This window comes from Biomphalaria glabrata, chromosome 16 (assembly GCF_947242115.1).
Source record: "Biomphalaria glabrata chromosome 16, xgBioGlab47.1, whole genome shotgun sequence".
In the NCBI taxonomy this organism is placed as follows: Eukaryota; Metazoa; Mollusca; class Gastropoda; family Planorbidae; genus Biomphalaria; species Biomphalaria glabrata.
In genome coordinates this window covers 2,820,675-2,841,421 of record NC_074726.1, presented here as the reverse complement: position 1 = coordinate 2,841,421, position 20,747 = coordinate 2,820,675, and the positions used below count along the sequence as shown (strand labels likewise).

At 36.3% G+C, this 20,747-nt stretch overlaps 1 protein-coding gene across 2 annotated transcripts in view; it reads left to right on the top strand.

Annotated features, from left to right (window-relative positions):
• The first annotated feature begins 8,361 nt into the window (after positions 1 to 8,361).
• The window catches only part of LOC106066103 (sodium bicarbonate cotransporter 3-like), a 56,824-nt gene continuing 44,438 nt past the window's right edge, over positions 8,362 to 20,747 (top strand). Inside the window, exon 1 of one of the 2 annotated variants that reach the window (XM_056013459.1) lies at positions 8,362 to 8,653. The gene's annotated coding sequence lies outside the window, so the exon portion shown is untranslated. Of the gene's footprint in view, positions 8,654 to 19,127; positions 19,215 to 20,747 lie in introns of those variants that run through there. The other variant, XM_056013460.1, reaches the window with a different exon arrangement.

Genomic DNA, 20,747 nt, shown 5'->3' with positions numbered 1-20,747 from the left:
CGAGAAACATGTGACCTTAACATCACAAAACTCGACACGCTCTCATCCCATACCGTCCTGCAGGAACTGGACATAATAATCGTCATTTCTGAGGGAACGTCCGAAACGCATAAAACAAAATGGACGTTTATTCATATAGAATATTATGAAGCCCTACGTCATCGTTCAGTGTCCCTGTGACGTGCATCTAGGAGTCTTTGGGCTTAAATGTCTTCCTTGGTGTCCATGGACGTTCTATGATAATCTTGTCATGAACTTTTATGATAATGGTGTCAAGGACGTTCTAAGATAATCGTGGTATGGAGGTTCTAGGATAATCTTGGTATGGAGGTTCTAGGACAGGGCTGGCGAACCTATGGCACGCGTGCCCAAGGTGGCACGCGAAACGATTTTCTGTGGCACGCGACGACGATGATATTAAGAAATGTGTTTTTTGGAAAAATCACGGATATCTCATGTTACCATAATTAATAATGTTCAATTATTTCCGAGCACTGTAAATAATATGGAAGAAGCGCTAGTGGATCATATTCCATATAACTTTTTCATGTGACTGTTTTTCATTTGGGGAGCATAGGCCATAGGGCATAATAATTTTTTTTCAAGACAAATCTCGTATTTGAACGAGATCTCCTTAGCTTTCGCCATTTTGTTGATACTGAAAACGTGTCGGTCTTACATCGTTTCCTAGCGTTGCCATCAATAAATTTTTATCAGAATAATTACCATAACATGTCATTCTCAATAATAAAAAAAAAAGAAAACTTAATGAAGAAGAAGGAAGTGGCAGACCTTTTCAAGAGTGGTGGACTGAAAGATATGGAATGATTCACAGAGAAAACAAGGCCTTATGTGCCATGTGTTTGGAAAGTGTTGTTTATCGGACATCATCAGTAAAACGTCATTATGAGTCCAATCACAGCTGGCTTTTAGGCAAAAGCGAGGATGAGCAAAAAGAACAGATATCGCGCGAATTAAAAAAAGCGATTTCACAATCCAAGTTCTTTTGTAGGCTTTGTTAAAAGTTCTTCTAACTTAGTGGCTGCAAGTTTTGAAGTTTCAAAAATTATAGCAAAGCATGGAAAACCTTTAAGTGACGGTGATTATATCAAGGAAGCAATGTTAGAATGTGCGTCTTATTTGTTTGAAGACTTTCAAAACAAGGATAAAGTCATTCAGAGAATAAAGGATATGCCAATAAGCCGAAACACGGTTAAAGCGAGAGTTATGAAATTGCACATTAATATTCAAGAACAAGTAAAGAAGGATATTAATGCATGTCAAGCCTATTCTATTTGCCTTGATGAAAGTACTGATGTGACATCGTCCGCTAGACTGGCCATCATTGCCAAATATAGCAAAGGAAATTAAATACACGAAGAACTAATAAAATTGGCAACTTTACCAACGACAACAACAGGTGCAGATATATGTCAAACGGTTGTTACTGAACTCAGAAATGCAAGTGTAGATCTCAAAAAAATAGTTTCTGTTACAACTGATGGTGCTCCAAGTATGACTGGAAAAGATGCAGGTTTCGTTACTTTGTTTACAGAACATGTTGGACACCCACTAATAACTTTTCACTGCAATGTGCACCAACAAACCCTATGTTCAAAAAAACGGCTTAAAGGAACTTGAAGACATTATGAAATGTGTAACAAAAACCGTAAACTTCATTACTGCCCGTGCTTTGAATAAGAGAAAATTTGAACAGCTGCTAAATGAAGTTCAGTCCAGTTACTCCGACTTATTAATGTACAACAACGTACGTTGGCTAAGCCGAGGTCACGTTCTGGAACGGTTTTTGGAATGCCTTGATGAATTTGAATCTTTATGGATGATAACAAACAAAATTGCTCAGAATTGACAAATGTTGACTGTTTTTTTTACTGATTTTTCATCCCATTTAAATGAACTTAATACGAAGTTGCAAGGTTTCGGAAAATCTGTTGATCAGGCATTTGACTTCTTGACAGCATTTGAGAAAAAGTTGAAGATTTACAAACGTGACATAGAGAAGGAAGAATTAAAATATTTTAACAAACTGAAGAAATTTTATGATGATTTAAAAGTTCATGATACTACCGGCAAAGATTATCAGAAAAGATTGTTTTTAGAGATAATTGACACAACTGCTAAACAATTTTCACTGCGTTTGGAACAATTTCGAAAATTCGAGTACACCTCCAAATTTATAAAATATCCAGATACAGTAGATTTTAAAACTCTGGATTCAACCATGTTTTCTTGGATGGGATTACACGACTTTGAAATGCAACTTGTTGAGTTTCAGTCCAGAGCAATTTGGAGACAGAAATTTATTGACTTACGAATACAACTTGAATTAATTGAACGTGAACGGTTAAAGGGATCATTACAACCTCAGATATTAGCAGAAAATGAGATTCTTCAAGTTTGGAATGACCTGCCTAAAACTTTTAATTCTCTGATAAAAGTGACAACATCCATTCTGTCAATTTTCTCGTCTACTTACTCGTGCGAATCTTTATTTTCTACAATGAATTATATTAAATCAGATGCCAGAAATTGCTTGACCGATGAACTAAGTGCGGCGTGTGTAACTTTGAAGAATACACGGTATACACCAGATATCAAACTGTTATCGTCTACCACACAACAGCAGAGGTCGCACTGATTGACCTGCCTTAAGACTTCAGATCTGTAGGTCAGGATAATAAAATTGAATAAACAAGTAATATTGTTACTAAGCTGTTTTTATACATGCAGTTGACTTACTGGCTGTAGCACTTCTTTTATATAGCGGCGTCACTAGTAGACCTACTGGGCACGCAACAATCTTCATTGTTTTTAAATTGAAATTAATGGGCACTCGGACTGAAAAAGGTTCGCCAGCCCTGTTCTAGGATAATCTGGTCATGGACATTTTAATATAATCTTGTTGTGGACGTTCTTTGATAATCTTGTCTTGGACTGTCTATGATAATCTTGTCATGAACTGTCTATGATAATCTTGTCATGCATGTTCAATGATAATCTTGTCATGGACGTTCTAGGATAATCTTGTCATGATAGGCAGTGGGAAAGGGTGGCTGTGTGAGTGTGTGTGGGAGGGCTTGCCTGTTTTAATTCTCTTACTCTTGCAGCTCTGCCCTTCTGTCTGTCTGTCTGTCTGTCTGTCATTTCTTCCATTCGACAGAAGAAAAATTACTGGTCAAAGTTGGGGGGGGGGGGGGGTTACTACTAATCAGCTGTTACAGAAACTTAGAGTGAAAAAAATTGCTATAGAATTCCAATGAACTGTGCAGCGTCCTTGGATATTCATTGTCTTGTGAGAATTGTAACATAACTAACTTTAGCGAAACAAGAAGAGAGAAAAAAAAATCCCACATTAATGTTCTCTTGTTTATCTGTCACTAGTAGATTGTCACTGATGGGGTGGCTCTATTTATAGATCGTATCGCATTGAGCATTTTGTTTACCTGCGCCACTGATAGATTATCACTCATGTTGTGTGTTCTGTCGAGATCTATTTATAGAGTAGTACATCACTTTCGTCAATTAAAAAAAAAAAAGTACATTTAGATCTTATGTGTTTATGTGTGTAACGCGCGCGCTTGGCGCACGGAAAAGTGTGTGTCTGTGGGGGGGGGGGGTGACTTGGCATAAGGAAAAGTGGTTTGGGGGGGGGGGGGGGACACGTTTTAAATCACTGATACCTAGATACATATAAAAATAAAACTTATAGAAAAAAAAACAGTTTATCGTTTGTCTGGGAACCTGACATAGGACCATTACGGCGAGAAAAACTTGACCGTAAGAAGAGCGAGATGAAATCAATAGAACAATGTTTCAAGTAAATAGATCATTAAATTAACAAATTTGATTTTGCTAGCTCTTGTGAGAATTTTGAGAAATAAGGGCAAAGAATTTGGGGGTTTTCCGTGCTGCCGTTAGGTGCTCAGTTAGCACAACTCTGCTCGACTCGGGTGTCGAGCCTCGAACGCCCTTCATAGGTAGCCAAGACAAGCCAAGTTCAAGTGCACTTAGCCTCTAGACCACGCTTCCCAACAAACGCACACACACACACACACACACTGTTGTGAGCGGTCGTTGACTTGTAGCACCAAACTGCCAGTAGACAACTAAACCGTTGTTAGGCGTATTATAGCTTGACGTATAAAACTTGAAATAACTTCAATAACTTCTTTGTGAACAATATTAACTATAACTTTGATTACAATGTAGACAAAATCAAGTTGAGATGACATGAAATAAATGTAGTAGACTTTGGTAATAATATAAAATGGTATTCTGAACAAAATTTTAACTCCCCACAAAAACACGTCTTTTCACTCTGGCAATCTGGATTGGTCTGTTGTTGGTCTCTGACTACAATGCCGCTTCTCTTGCATCATTCGCACTGCATAGCTCTTCCCACCATCACAATAGAAACACACGCTCACACTAACTTCATATCACGCACCCAGGGGTGAACCGGGTGTCAAAATCGGCCTTTGGCATTACTGTTCAATCCGGCTTACAAACCTGTCCCGAATCATCGTCTATCTGTTACACATTTTGTACACGTTATTTCTCCCATTTCCCATTCTCGTATCAAGATAGAACTTGGCACAATTATTCATTGTCCCTTAAAAAAATACATGAATCAATTTAAAAAAAATAATTAATTTATCAGTGGTAATTAATTATTGTTGTTTGATAATGAAAAAATGAAAACACATCTCACATTATTAAGATATATGGCTGTAAATGTGCAGTTCGTTCCAATATACATTTTTTTTTGTAAATTATTTTTTAAAATATTTTTTACTGTTTTATATATAACTCTTCTTTTGGTACAATGTAACAAGATATCTATCAAATTGGAGGTTTTCAATTTTAAGAAATATTTTTGTGAAATTGAAATTTTAACATCTGTTGGTCACGGATGTCTGTCTGGTCGTGGGGTTGCGCGCTGGACTGTCGTTCTAATTTATCGATGGTCCCGGGTTCATTCCCTGCCCGCCCCATCCACCGTCGTCCTGCGGGAGGTTTGGACTTGGAAGTAAATTATCTTCAACTCTGAAGCAACATCCGAAACATGTAAAACATTTTACAAGCAAACATTTTACAAACACTAAATAGCAGCGCCGGACTTAACTATTGTGACCAAGAAGTCATGGAAAGAGAACAAGTAATCTACTATGTATATTCACCCGTCACTAAATAGCAGGGCCGGACTTAACTATTGTGAGGCCCTATGCGTAACGGATTTCGTGGGGCCAAGTTTGGTTAGGGAAGCGGATAATAAGTGAAATTTTTAAGAGTTTGTATTAGAAAATAAATTCGTCTATGCATTTTATTCATTCTTTACTACGTACAGAATTACTTTACGAGCCTTGTCCTTGCCACTAAACATTTCCTTACAACCGTTGACCACAGGAACGGGGCGAGCTGTGCTTTACCTATCCTAGAAAGTTCGATCATACGGTTGTATAACTGCCTTGTACATGTGCACTACGTACCCTGTAACTCTCTAAGCTCCACAACTCGTCCTCGTGCTTTATACTCTAGTAGATTATCATAGCCGTGTTGTATCGAGACCTTCGATATAGGGGGGTCACGGAGGTCACGGTTACTTACGTGAGGTGCTGTTTTCCGCTGACTATGTCAGACGTGATCTGCGTGAGCACTCAAGCGTGACGGCAATATAGTTCACGTTGATTTGCGGTCTTATAAACACGCCGTAGATGACGACAAAGTGAATCATTTAGACTGCTATAGACAAAGACCTTCTATTGTAACCCAAGTTAATCTAGGTCATGTTTTCAGAGGCGTCGTCGTTAGGGTCGGTGTCACCCCCGTGCGATTTGCTAATGATGTCATGTTCGTCTCTTTTGCCATTCAACGTGTCGGTTTTTTTTTAATTTTTGTTAATATATAATGCAAATCCATAATTACCTACTTTAATTGACATCATGCCTGGATTTATTACGTGGAGTCTGAATTTATTAAGTGGAGTCTCTTCGCAGGATTTTTGTGGAAACCTCTTTTTCAAGTTTCTATAGAAATATTCTTAATGAGATTTATGAGAAGCAAAAAAAAAAAAAAGATAATATATCTTACGAGAGAAATAGAGTACTTGTAAATTTCATTTCATTTATCTTATTTTCTTGTACATCTGTGTATCTTATCTTATAAAATACAGACGTTCCTTTAAAAAAGAAGATGATTACGTCCTACGCGTCATGCATGTTAACCAATGACATAAATTCTGTCAAGTCACTGGGTTTCCTGACTGGCTCAGGCAACCCATTCCATGCTCTAATGGCGCTAAGGAAGGAGGAGCATTTGTACAAATTTGTCCAAGCATATGGAACGAGGAATATGCCTTTATCTTTGTGTCTTTCTGAGTATTGTGTTCTTGTTTTTGAAGATTATGGTTCGGTGTTTTATTATAATTGCTATTTTACTTTTGAGTATTCTCTCCTAAAAGCTTTCTAAATTTAGTGATTGTACTAAAGATGTTACTCTAGTCAAATGTGAATTTTCGTTAGTTATGAATCTCACTGCTCTATTTTGAGTCTATTCCAGTATAGTTTGCATATTTCTAAAAAAAAAATATACATATATTTTGAAATGTGGAGCCTTCCTTAAACGATGGGGGGTCTGTGAGGCTGCAAAATCTTGCACTGTTGTAAATCCGGCCCTCAGTACAAAACTTTCATGTGAACCGATTACTATTATCATTATTATTATTATTATCATTACTATTATTTAGTTGCTTGTTACATTTCATCGCTTTGGTGTCACTTGCTTGTTGTACATGTCACGGATATTCCTCAGGACGCCGGGGAGGGGGGGGGGGATGATGGCAGCGAGAAGGGTTCGCGTCCTTCGAGACCATTGAACGACAGTCTAGAGCGCATAAGTCTCTGATGGGTGTCACCCGGTGCGGTACGCATCCTTGGCACTCCACTAGCGACACCGCTGCATGTATTTGTTTTTAATTCTTTCTATTTAACTGCTCTAAATAAAAAAAAAAAAATTCCCGACCCTGTGTTTTTTTTGTCTACTAGCACATTAAAGTTTTGTGAATCACTTTTTTACAAACTCACTCGTGTCTGTCTGGTAAAATGTTTGTACACGTTATTTCTCCCACACCCAATCTCGGATCAAGCTGAAATATTGCATTTGTATTTTTTTGAACTGACAACACAAGAATATAAAAAAAAAATGTTAATTAAGTATTGTTTTGTTCGGTATCGAACAAGGGAAAGAAATTGTTCTTGACTGATGTGGTAGTATAAGTAAAGTTGAGTTACTCCCCTTTATATATTTTGGAGAGAAATAGGTCGCCGCTTTGAGACGAACACGAATAGATAACTATATAAACTACAATTTTCTTAAGCACTTCCCTGACACAGAGGCTAGATTGTTGGCTTGAGAAGACTTTAGGAGGCTTGAGCCTCGAGTTTTTTTTTTTGTTTTGTTTTTTGAGCCTGGAATTTTTTTTAAAAGTAATCATGGTAACATTTACCCAGATATCCTATTCATCCCCCCACCCCTTTCCCTAATCACGTGACTGAGCCAAACCAATTGATACAATTACACTTTGTATAAGCTTTAATTTTTTTTCCTTATAAGCTTCATCTTTAAAACTCGTTTTCTTTCCCTACAGCCGCCCCCCAACTCCCGTGGTGACGCAGAGTAAACTGGTTATAGACAGTGGGCTCTTTGAGACTTTCTTAAACGGAATAGTTCTTGAAAATGTACCTTTATTTTTCTCATTTTCTTCTATGGGATGGGACAATGAAAAAAAAAAAATTTCCACGAGTCATAGCTTTGGTTTATTAGATCAGATGTTACAGGACATTGCGATAACTAGAATAGATCTCAAGTCCTTCCGTGTTCTGTTCAATTATTTTTTGTCCTCATATGTAATCATATGATATACATATGTTTCTGTCGTTGTGGGGAGTGGGGGAGGAGCTGGGGCGTCAAAATCTCTTTGCGGTGTATATAAGAAAGTGTTGAACATTGAACGCGTGTTACGGATCAATAATGAATTCGTATCCCACATGACTTTTTTTTCTCTCTCTCTCTCTCTCGCTCATTCCCCCCCCCCCCCCCTCCTCCACTCGTCTAGCCGACTCGTGTGTAGTTAATATTTAGCTAGCTCGCCACCACACCCAGTTTGTTAATTCCTCCTTAAACCCCCTCTCCCCCCACCTCTCCGCCCCTGCTGTTTGACGTTAAAGGGAAGAGTTACATATACATCTACTCCCTCCAGGCTGTGGCTAGTGCAGTAATCCAAGAACTATCACTACCGGCGTTTTTTTTTTTCTCTTTTTTTGTTTTCAATAAGTTTCTTAGCACCGGGAATTTCCCATTTCAGTTTGAGTCTTTTTATTTCAACCGTAAAGTTTAAGACAGAGAACCAGCGACATGACTTCAAATTGACTCGTGATCAGCTTTAACTAACGAGGACAGAGAATGTGAAGAAAATATCGCGAGTGTCTATTTTTTTGTTCAAATCAGGATGGTGTTTTGTCATGGGAAATATAATACTTTGGTGCATTCTCTGTTGGATTTATTTGGATATAACGTACGTCCCGTATGCTTGGAGTTGTAGGCTGAAGAGTTGTGTTTCTTGTCTTTCTTGTCGGTAAGTAGGTCTCATACAGTGAGTCGTATACTTCTAATGACTAGCTTGCTCTCAACACAGAGCTTGACAAATGTGTATAAGAAGGCCGGTGTGAGTGTGTCATGTCACTTGTCCTCAATAGAATTATCATAACTAAATATGTCCACCTCTAACTTCGGTGGTTCGGACTTATCGATGGTCCCGGGTTCAAAACCCTGCCCGCTCCCATCCCAACTCTGAAAGAACATCCGAAACGTGGAAAACATTTTACAAACTAGATCCAGATCTGTTACTTATTTTAATTTTAGCTAGATTATAGTTGTACCTCATATCCTAAATATAGATGCACACTCCAATCTAACTATATAATAATAATAGTAACCATTATAATAATAATAATATAATGAGTGTATGTCTCTCCCCGCCCCACCCCTCTTTTATATCTTCTTCTACCCATAAGTAGGTATAGATCGTTTTTTTCTAAATTTAAAAAAAAACTACTTTTGTCACCTACTAGATGTTCCTCATTTTAATGATATTTATCTCTTACTAGTCAACTTTCTCGTATGGCTACTAATTGTACATGCAAGTGCTGCCCCCTTTTCCAATTAAATAAAAGTGAAATAAATGTCCCATTTTTTAACCATCTTAATTTATGTTTTTTTTTTTTTTTTTTACATTATTGTATGATATACATTGTAATTGTCTTAACTTTCTTTGACAAGCCGATGTTTGAATTAGTTTATATTGTGTATAAAACTGGTGAATGACCAGGTATCGACTGTTGTAATTACTTGTATTCTTTTTGCGTTTTCTAATTATTCAGGAAATAAACATAATGGCTTTGGGGGGGGGGGTCGATTCCCTTGTCCGCCATTGTGACCTCCATTCCCCCTCACCTCCTTTTTTTTTTTTTTACTCTTCCCTGTGTCTGGTTTCCCACCAGACGTTCGTCAATGAACTTTGAGATTCACGTGCTAGGCCTAGATAGAGGAATTGAGGGAGTAGTGACATGACTACACGAGACAGCACACGAGGGGGGGGGGGGGGAAATAACACATGTGCCACCAAGACGACAATTATTTCTGTCCTTCGGTTTAATCACGCAATAAGCTTTTTATCTTCGCGAGAGGGAACATTTGTTGTACAAGGGAGAGTTTGTCACAATTCTTTAAAAAAAAATGAATGCAGGCATTTATAAATACATGAAATAGAATTTAACTAATCGTAATAAAACATTTTAAATTCAATTACACAGAAGGTTATGATTATTTAAATGCTCAATCTATCCATCTAGTAACTGGACTTGGCAAATACAATTGTTAAATGAACATGTATTGAAGTCTTGTTATTGTGTCTCTTATTTGTATTATATCCAGCTGAAGTATCAGGTGTGTCATTTCTGTCTCTTTCTCTCTCTCTCTCTCTTTATATATATATATATATATATATTAACGATGAAAATTTTTTACAAAGAAGTAAAAATCAAAATCCCTTATAAAGAGTAAATCAAACAGGAAGTCGAGTTTAATAATAAAGAGGAAATGAAAAACAACAAAACAATATAAACATAGAACAAAAAATAAATCAAGGTGCAGGTCACCTGGCAAATAGTAATATTTAAAAAAAAATAATAATAAAAATTCCATAGAATAAATGCTCGTTCGTTTCTAACATAAACTTATTAATACAATCTCGAGTTGTTTGTACACATATACTCTATGGTGCAGTGGCGTAGAAACTTTTTTTTTTATTGGGCCCTGGCACAAGACCAAATTACAGACGTTCTCATAGGGGCCAACAGGAGCCCTTGAAAGAAATAGAAAGAAAAAAAAATATTTCATTGTATGAATTTAAATGTGTTGAAGTTGGAAGTGACTTACTGGATTAAGTGTAAGGACATCATTACATGTACAAGGTAGCGCTTACATTTGGTTATTATATTTCACATTCTTAGGGCCCACTGGTACCTCGCTACGCTATTGTGTAGTCTAAAGTTTGTAACAGTCATCCGAAGCACAGATGGAGACATCGCCAGATCTTTATAGGGGCCATGCATTTAAAATGGGCTATATGTACCAACTTACAGTCTAGTCTGATCAAGCTTTGGTTTTTTGTTTGTTTGTTAGTTTTTTTTTGTTTTTGCCTTATTCTGGTCTAACATACCAATAGTGACTTTAAAAAAAAATACTGTGTGAACCATGAGTGACTCTCAGCGTTGAAACAGGAAACGTTTGCCAGGTCCAAAAGCTATCTTGTTGTACAATGTTTTAATAGGGACATACACATAGACATACACGAACACACACACACACACACATGTACATGGGACTTGTACAGAGTAGCGTATCTAAACAGTTGGATACCTCGGGGGGGGGGGGGTAAAAAGTACAAAAATGGCTGATTGGGGAAACAGTATATTCAAAACACACACACAAAACAAAACAAAAAAAAACTCTAGTATAAAAGCTAGTTGGAATGTAGATCTAATATATGCTCACAAAAAAAAAAAAGGTACACAATGTTTGTTTTGATAAAACAGTTTGAGAATCACTGATAAAAAAATGTTTATGTGACAGAATTAATCTTTAGTGAATGTTATAATCAGTTATCCAGTAACTCGGTAACTCATACCGGCCATATTGGATGCCTAATTTCACATATTTTATTTCTTTATTTACCTTTTTTAAACACATAATTAATCTTATAAAAGCGAAAAAAAATGTCAAAAAAATTAGTGTTGCGTCATTCTGATTTTCTAACCTTAGATCCACCCAACAATTCAAATACAAGTCGATCTAAGTCCTTAATTTTGTATGTTCAGCTTTTCTTTTTACGTCTGCGTGTATAAACAGGATACTCGTTTGTCTCCCCCTCCTTCTTTTCATTCCATCCTTATCCATACACTTTTTTTTTCTTGGACAATAATCCGTGAAGGATCAAACCTCCATCTCACTTTTGTCCATTTTTCTTCGCTCTTTCTTATCTGCATGTGTAAAGTGTTCTTCACATTTTTAAGTCGCCATGCCATTACTAAAAAAAATAAAATATGAAGACATTGCCACATGTACTGCCATCTTTAATTTACTCACTATTTGTTGGAAACAAGTGGATATCAAATCTATACATGATATATTCGTTAGTAATGCTTCAATAAAGAAAAGTAATGTGATATGCCCATGGCCTCAAAAATTGACTTATGTTGTAAATATGTTCCAGTATTAATTTTATTATTTTAAATATATGACACATCCCCGACAACCAGGAAGAGTACATTCCAATTTGTAGATCCATAACTCCCAGTGTTCGTTTTGGTGACAGACATTGCCGCCACCCCATGCCGCCTCCCTTGCCAATCACCCCTCGCCACGCTACTGACATCCCTTTACGATGTCATAAAACAAAGGACTCCATTGATACGAGCGAATCTCCATTGGCGCACTATTTTTTTTAAACCGAGACAAGACACGAGTGTAGATAGACCTGTAAGCCGCATAGAAACTGACTTGGCCCTACTTTCCGTGGGAGGGGTGGATTTTGAGGTATACACTTAAGTTGTAATCAGTAGATTGTTCTACAAAACTTAAGGTCGATGACCCTTTATACAAACAACCCCCGTGTTATCTGAGGAAAATATCTTGGACTATTGAAGAATTGTCACTCTAAACATATATCAATGTATAGCCGATGTAGGCATAGGCATACCATCCCTTAGGCTTAATTAGTAAAGACATTCAATTAAACATAAGGCGTTGTCTTTGAGCTAGAGGATTATGAAAAATTGCAGTATTTCACGCGACGAAGCAGGCCCATTTGTGACCTACATATTTTGTCACCTCTCATGCAAGTTAAGCCATTGTCCTCTGGAGGTCTGTTTAGGCATAGGATCTAGATCTCAATGACTGATGTTGTAACTAATTTTTTCTTAAAAAATGAATACGCTAAGAAAAACAAAAGTACAAATTTAATGATTTCTATCAATTATCTTTCATTATACGAGCCAATTTTTTGCAATATTTTATACCAGTTTTTTCCATTGTGCTTCATACATAAAGTATGTCCAGTGTATGACGGGTGCTTATCTAGTTGACGTTTATATAATTAAAATACAATAAAACTACTTTGCCTATTGTGATACATAATGTTTTTCATTGTTAAGGGGCTTTCATCGGAGCCCCAAGGAATAAAGGAAGCCACATCCAAGGTAACAGATCTTAAAATTTCCTTTTCTTTTAGTGACCCCCCCTTCAACACATTCTTCACTATTTGGTCTGGGCGTAGCGTTGTATTGGCTTATCGTAGGTCAAGTGGTGAATGGGCCAAACTTGTCAGGGAAGTACACAGCTGGTCATCTGGTGACACACTCACGCGGTGAATGTATCACGTGGCCCTACAATGTGTGTGGGAGTGAGGAGATAGTGTAGTGGGTAACATCTCGTTCTGTTACATTGTAATTACTCACTCGTACCTCAGATAACACGTGTTTACATGTGCGTGTGTGTGTGAGTGTGTATCCAGCGAGTCTTTTTCATGTTTCACTTAATAGAAGATTTCACTCTAGACAAAAACGTTGTCCTCCCATGTCTTTGTGCGATAATCGAAGTTGAGCCCCCGGGACACTCGTGTAGTCCATTCGAAACGCTGTAGTTGTATGCATCAGCGTAGCTAGGGATTTAGGGGCCCAGGGGCTTGACCTTTTTTAGGGGCCCCTGCATTTTGACATTCCACGTCATGACATGAGATAATGGCTTAATATTTAATGTAAAAATAAATTTAGGACACTCATTTCCCCCCCCTCCTAAAATGGGGTCGGGAGGGGTAAATTTGGACCCCTCTACGCCACTTTTTGTATGCATGATGGGGGGGAAATAGTAAGTTTGTTGGATTCAGTCAAACATGACCAGGACGCTGATACAGATCTTACTATAAAACGGCGTTTTAAGAAAAGTACGTGGCGGAAGGGAGCGATTCCTAAAAGAACTTGATATGTGGACTTGAACAAAGTCCCATCCGTAATACTAATGTATAAGTTAATCTTGCAATGTCTTTAATATATCTGCACAGGGGAGGTAGTGGTAGTGGTAAATGAATATGGGGCCACGGCTCAAATACTCATAAAGGGGGGTAAGCTGATTTAAAAGAAAAAAAGGAAGAAGTACGAGTAATAAGCAAAATATATCCTGAAAAAAAAAACAACAAAGTTTAACTAAAGTAAAGAACTCCGCATTTACTACTATATCTCTATATAATGTAGAAGTTATTTACATTGTTCGATATCAAAGAAAATAATTAATTACCAATAATTCATTGACTAATTGGTTAATTTTCTAATTGATTTAAGTTTTGTTAGGTACAATAAATAATGGACCTCATTCACCAATCGTAAACAAACAACATTTAGTCACGTGATCTTATTGATAAAACAGTGGAAAAAAACTGTCACGTGACAACCATCATGAATTAAACATGAGATCGTAAATTATACAGAAGAGATAGAGCACCACGTGGCTAAATGTTGATTGTTTACGATTGGTGAATGAGGTCCATTGTTTGAAGGTACAATATATAATTGTTTGAAGTGTTGACCTCACCCTACAATGGGTGTGGCAAATATAACGTGTGTAATTATATAATGTGGCGAAAAGACCTGTGACGTGGCAACGAGCTATTTGTTTAAACTGCCCACAGGTTGTGACGTTGCAGGTTAGTGTTTATGCCTTATATAACGTTTGGTCTCGGACGAAGCCCTACATATTTAGCCTATCTGTTAATACTGAAGGATTAATTTTCCTTGTTAGTATCAAACAAAATAGTTAAATACCAGTAATTAATATACTAATTGTTAATATTTTTTTTGAGTCAAGCCTTGAATTTTACATCTGAAATCATCTAACTCATAATTTGTTGTTTTGAAATAGGGCTGCCTTCAAAAGTCCCCCCCCCCCCCACACTTTTATATACCCTCACACCCACACACATTGTAATCCCTCACTTTTGACTATCTCTTTCATTTCTTTCTGGGTAAATCGTCGTCCAGCGTAACGGTCAAACTGCGTTTTTTTTCCCTCTTGTATTTTTCGCATTGTTGTTTGCCATGTAGTGTGAATTAGAGGTCAACTTCCTGGGTTAGGGTGAACTCATAGGTCGAATTCTTTTGTTAGAGTCAATCCAGGAGGTGTGCTTTACGCTGTAAATCCTTTCAAGATTTAAAGTGTAGTCATCTTTTGTTAACCATTTGTACATACCTTTTGTACTCCGTAAATCCCAAGAGAAGTAATATCAAGTCTTGTGTAAGTTCGATAAACAGATAGGTCTGCAATGCACAGTGCTGTTAGGTTACTACAGGTTACTATAACTAGGTTTCTTGTTCTGTGTTTCTCAAAATATGGTCTTAAATTAATAGAGTGTATCTTATTTTATATATTAAAGACGTTACTTCAAAATAAGAAGTAGATTGCGTTCTCTACATTAATAATGGATTTTAAAAAAATTAATTTGTGAACAAAATTGAGATACACTCTTGTTTATGTCCATTCCAGTCCACCGCTTTGGACGTCACTAAACGGGTATTGACCCCGTTCTTAATTTTCTGCGGGTTGATATGGAAATAACGTAACGCTACTTACACTTTGGGTTATAATATATATAACATTAATATATATAACAATAATATATACAGCAATATAACTATTTTCGTTCTGTCTGGGAAGTTGATGTACGGTTGATATTTATGTCTCTCTATTAAACTGCCACACCCGGGTGATAAGTTCAATGTTTTAAACTCAGTCCCAAGATAGAACAACAACTTATAATGTAATAACAGTAATCGTCATTTATTTAATGGGGTAGTTCCGGATCTCTTCTCAGTCACGTGGGTGTGTTGTTTACATTAATGACCTCATTGATTTCATTGTAATTTAAACATGAAAATAGTCTAAATCTATACATATTTAAGTAATAAAAAGTATATTACAATAATTCACTAATTTTTATGATTATTTAGTAGGACTACTAGATCTAGGCTAGCACTAAATCTAGATCTACATCTTATCATAGGAAGATATTGCCATTATTGCCCATGTATAAGACCACAGTCACGTGACTTTTTATAAAGTAGGTCAGAGATTCGGAACTACCTCATTCAAAATCACAGTGAAAAAACATGGGCCCCCAGCTCTGGAAGAAAAGCGTGCCATACGAAAAAGGGCCGGCTCCTCTACCAACCAAAGCGAAAGCCACCTGCGATATTTGTGGATGGGAGTGTCTCTCCAAAATAGGGCTCCACAGTCATATCAAAGAACGGTTCTACGAGATGAACCAGAGTCGTTCTACGACTGAAGGGAGGCCATCAACGATTCAAAATCTTTATCTTTTTAATGAATCTACTATTATTGTGCAGTAGCTACGCCATAAATTTATACTGTGATTTGGTGGTTGAGTCGTAATGCGTAGCCCATATAAGCTAAATGTTCTTCTTCTTCTAGCCAGCTTTTTCGCTGCTGAGCTGTCAGCTCTTTGGCTGACTGTGCCAAGGAAAAAATAGAGTGCTGTTCTCTTCAGTTGTTTAGCACTGCCTTACAGAGTGTTGGTTATGTTGGGCTGTAGTGGAAGTAGGGTCTGCGGTGGATCAGGAAGGGGCATTCAAGGAGGATATGGTTTACGGTTTTAATAAGGGTGGACGCAGTGCCTACAAGGGGGGGGGGGAGTTGTGTGGAATGTAGTTTGTTAATATGGTACTTTAACAGAGGTATGTGTCCTTTTCTTAGTTGGAAAATTGTAGATTTGCTCTTTTGCGGGGGAGGAAGTTAATACTTTCTAGCTAAATATTCAAATAGATATGCTGATCAATCTTCATTTTTTTAAAAGTATTATTACTGTAGAAATTAGCTTATAATCACTTTTGCTATTTCATTAAGGGATCGCAGTACGTGGATTGGTAACCACTGAACTAAAATTTAAAAAACTTAGCAGTGTCTTCGTTGTAATAACCTTTAATATTACACCTAAAGCGTGGACGAAATCCCCCACATAGGAGAGATAACTCAATATCCTGTTCAATTAAAAGAAGGTGTATACTTGTGTGTGTGTGTGTGTGTGTTGTGCTATGCATTGCATGAGAACAAGTCGAGTGACTTTATAGAGTTGGACACAGAATCTTATCTTTAGCTTTGACTTTATGCTCGAATGCAAGTAACAGAACAGCTAGTTTGCTGCATGGCATCTTATCTTGTAGGTATCGCTGGTCGAGAAGACAATCCCACGCTCAAATAAGTATCGATACCCACTACAAAGTTCGGGAATCCTATCACGTCAGAGTATTCGCTTTAAGAAAATAGAAAAGGTATCGAAAAGTTTTATTTTACACGTCAGAATCGTCTTATTGAGCATGACATATATATTCTCAACAAGTTTATATTTTTTTCAAATTAAACTACAAGCCCGCATTCTGTCCGAATCATTTGTTTGTTTCATTAAACCAAATGAAGACGTATTTTTATTTATCTATGTATGCCAAATAATGTTATCTCTTCAAGAAAATATATACGATATTTTTTCTTGACGTATTTTCGCTTTGCTCTCTTTACATTTTGTTTTTCATTTCTACAATTCGTTCACACTTTTTTCTTAGAAAATTCGATTGTTGTAGGAAACACAAGTAAAAAAAAATCAAATCATTATATTTCAAAATAAAACTTAGTAGGGCCTACGTAGCAGTACGGCTTGATATCTTAGTTGATAGAGCGTCGCGCTAATGAAGCGATTGTCCAGGGTTCGATGACTTCGATCTGGTCATTTATTTTTGTTCTCTTTGTTTTTCAATGCCATTCTATGAATGTTGAGTTTACTAAGTTATTTGAACATAAAGTAGGAAGTCGTTAAATATTTTTATTACTTGTTTGAAAAAAATGTAGATGTGTTTTCTGTCACAAAGAATAAAGAAAAAGAACCTTATGTAAAAAAAAAAAAAACAACAGAAAAAAAACAAACAAACGAATGTTTATTGTTAATGTTACATTTAGTGGTCAAGTGACGCCGCTATGCTCTGTCATTAAATCTAACAAGCATTAGATTTTAAAATAAAATAATCATAAATAATAAAAAGAAACTCAACAAAAAACATTTTTCCCGTAGACTACATGCGCTCGAGAAGTATCATATACTATCTAGAAGTATCAGAAAAAAGTATCAAAAAATGTCCAGAAGTATCACAAAATATTAAGGAGTATGAAAAAAATATCCAGTTGGATCACAAAATATCAAGAAGTATAAAAAAAATATCCAGTTGGATCACAAAATATCAAGAAGTATAAAAAATATCCAGTTGGATCACAAAATATCAAGAAGTATAAAAAATATCCATTTGGATCACAAAATATCAAGAAGTATAAAAAATATCCATTTGGATCACAAAATATCAAGAAGTATCAAAAAATATCCATTTGGATCACAAAATATCAAGAAATATAAAAAATATCCAGTTGGATCACAAAATATCAAGAAATATAAAAAATATCCAGTTGGATCACAAAATATCAAGAAGTATCAAAAAAATATCCAGTTGGATCACAAAATATCAAGAAGTATAAAAAATATCCAGTTGGATCACAAAATATCAAGAAGTATCCATAAAAATATCCAGTTGGATCACAAAATATCAAGAAGTATCCAAGAAATATCCAGTTGGATCACAAAATATCAAGAAGTATCATAAAAGTATCACAAATATTACAAATCTTCTTCTTCCCTCTCTACAACACTTGTCACTTCTGTGATTCCTTTACGTCGTCTGCTGGTCAATATTCACCCGACGGATGCTATTCCTATTAAAGTGAACGGATTAGCGTCAAGATTGTGTGTTTTTTTCAAATTTTAATTACCTCCCATCCCTCCCTCTTCCCTAAAACTAATGCGCATTCCCCGTACTTTTGAAAGTCACAAGAGTTCTGTTACTTGATCATCATTTTTTTACAATTGCATTTCTTGCCTCAGTAAGTCTTTACATCTATGTCATCATTTTTTTTCCTCCCGCCTGAACATGAATATTTAATGTCAGTTTGTGTAAATTAAATTAACGTCGAATCTCTGATGTTTCTTATCTTATGGAATAAATTAGAAACCTATTGCGTCATAACCAATCAATGACGTCAAAGTTGTTGGATTTTTTTTTTTACTTCACATTAGAAAAAAAAAAAAAAAAAGGTCGTGAAATGAGGTTTGAAATTCTTATCAGTTGGAAAATTGTGGAAAATTTTCCATTGTGAAAGTACATTGCCTGGTTACTTCAAGGACTGCAATGAAAACAATGGATGAACCCCACTTTCGCATAGGCATACACACACGCACGCACGCACGCACACGTGAATGTAAACCTACTAACAAAGATGATGCCCTAAAGTGACATGAAATGTGACACGAGATATGACATGGCACGACTGACGTCTGCTTGAGAATTCCCGCGCTGCTAAACAAAATTCTTTATAAACGAGATTTTCTCAAGTGAAGCTTTCTTAACCCCCTCGGCTAGTGTCTTGAGGTGATAGATTCTGTCACTGGACTCGATGTTTTTTTACAATCAAACTATGTGAGTTTGTTCCTTACAGTCTTGTTTGTTTCGTATATCCAAGGCTGTCATTCTAGTTTTTTTTTGTTATGTAGACTTAAGACTATCTATCATAAACAAAGACGATAAAATTCTATCTGCCCAAGCGATGTGCACTGGACTAAACTCCTTACAAAGCTGCAGACGTGAGGCTATGCAAAAGTTTTGGATTAATGATCATTATGTGACAGACGCATACACAACAGGGCCAGGCAGCAATGCACATTTATAACTGAAGTAGCCAAGATACATATACTTTTTTTTTCTATAGTTAACTGTAAGCAGTTAAACAAAGTCTTAAAAGTCTCTTCTGGTGTGTATCACATTGGCCAGATAAGTTAAAAGTTTGTCAACGTAGTAACGAGGTCTTCATCGTCAAGCCCAGGACAGAAATGATTAAATAATTCAACCATAATTAGATGTGAAACACCCCGACCGTAATCTCTGGATCTTCAAAAAATATTCTGGTCTTGTGTGTGGTCGTGTTGTGTCGTCGTGTTGGGTGCGCTTCGGACTGTCATCAAGATGTTTTCGAGTTGGGCTAGGGCGTACTAATTCTCATTTCTGGAAGTCAGAAAATTGATTGTACAACAAGCAAAACGAAAACCAATTTCCAAATTTCTACATCCTTTGTTTGGAATACACTGTGTACACACAATTATATCATTTTTTTTTTCACTAGCTTTTAAATTAAATTCTTTCGAATTGTAATCTATCTGCGTGTCTATTTTCAAATCGTCTGCTTTGTACTTTCAATCAAAGGTTCTTAAAGCTTTATTTATGGACACAGTACATTTAGCAGAATTTATCATTGGTTAATATGCATGACTAAATAATAATAATAATAATATTTATAGTCCGTATGGAAATTTGTCTTACAATTTGTGCATAACACCAAAAAAAAAAACAACATTATAACTATAAGAAACCAAAGTGTACATTCACACCAGACTCACTCATAGGACGTAATCATCTTCCTTTTTGAAGCAACGTCTGTATTATATAAGATAAGATAAGAGAAAAACAAAGTATGTCGAAAGTAAAATCGATGATCTACTTGTATACCGGTATTCTACAAACCAAATCAAATAAACAAATGACTAAAATTTAAAAAAATGTTTTGTTTACTTCTCTATGTATTGCCTGGTGATGTTTTCAAGTTACTAATCGTTACCACGGAAACAGCAGTTTTAAGGTTTGTGTGTAGATGTGACTTCTCTTTGATACGATTATGTTCAGGGTTTGGGTTTAACGGACATGAATATCTACACATATATAGGTCATGTCTTGGATTCATTTATGGTCGGTGTTTCTTGTGTTTCATGAGGAGGAATTTTGCTTAGATGACAACAGCTGATAGTGCACATACCTTGCAACGTACAAAACATTGTTTTGAATACATCTTTAGCCAAGTAAGACTGGATATAACATTTTCATCATCTTCTTTACTAAACAACAACGACATTTACAACAACAATGACAGCAACAATTGCAACAATAACAACAGCAATCACA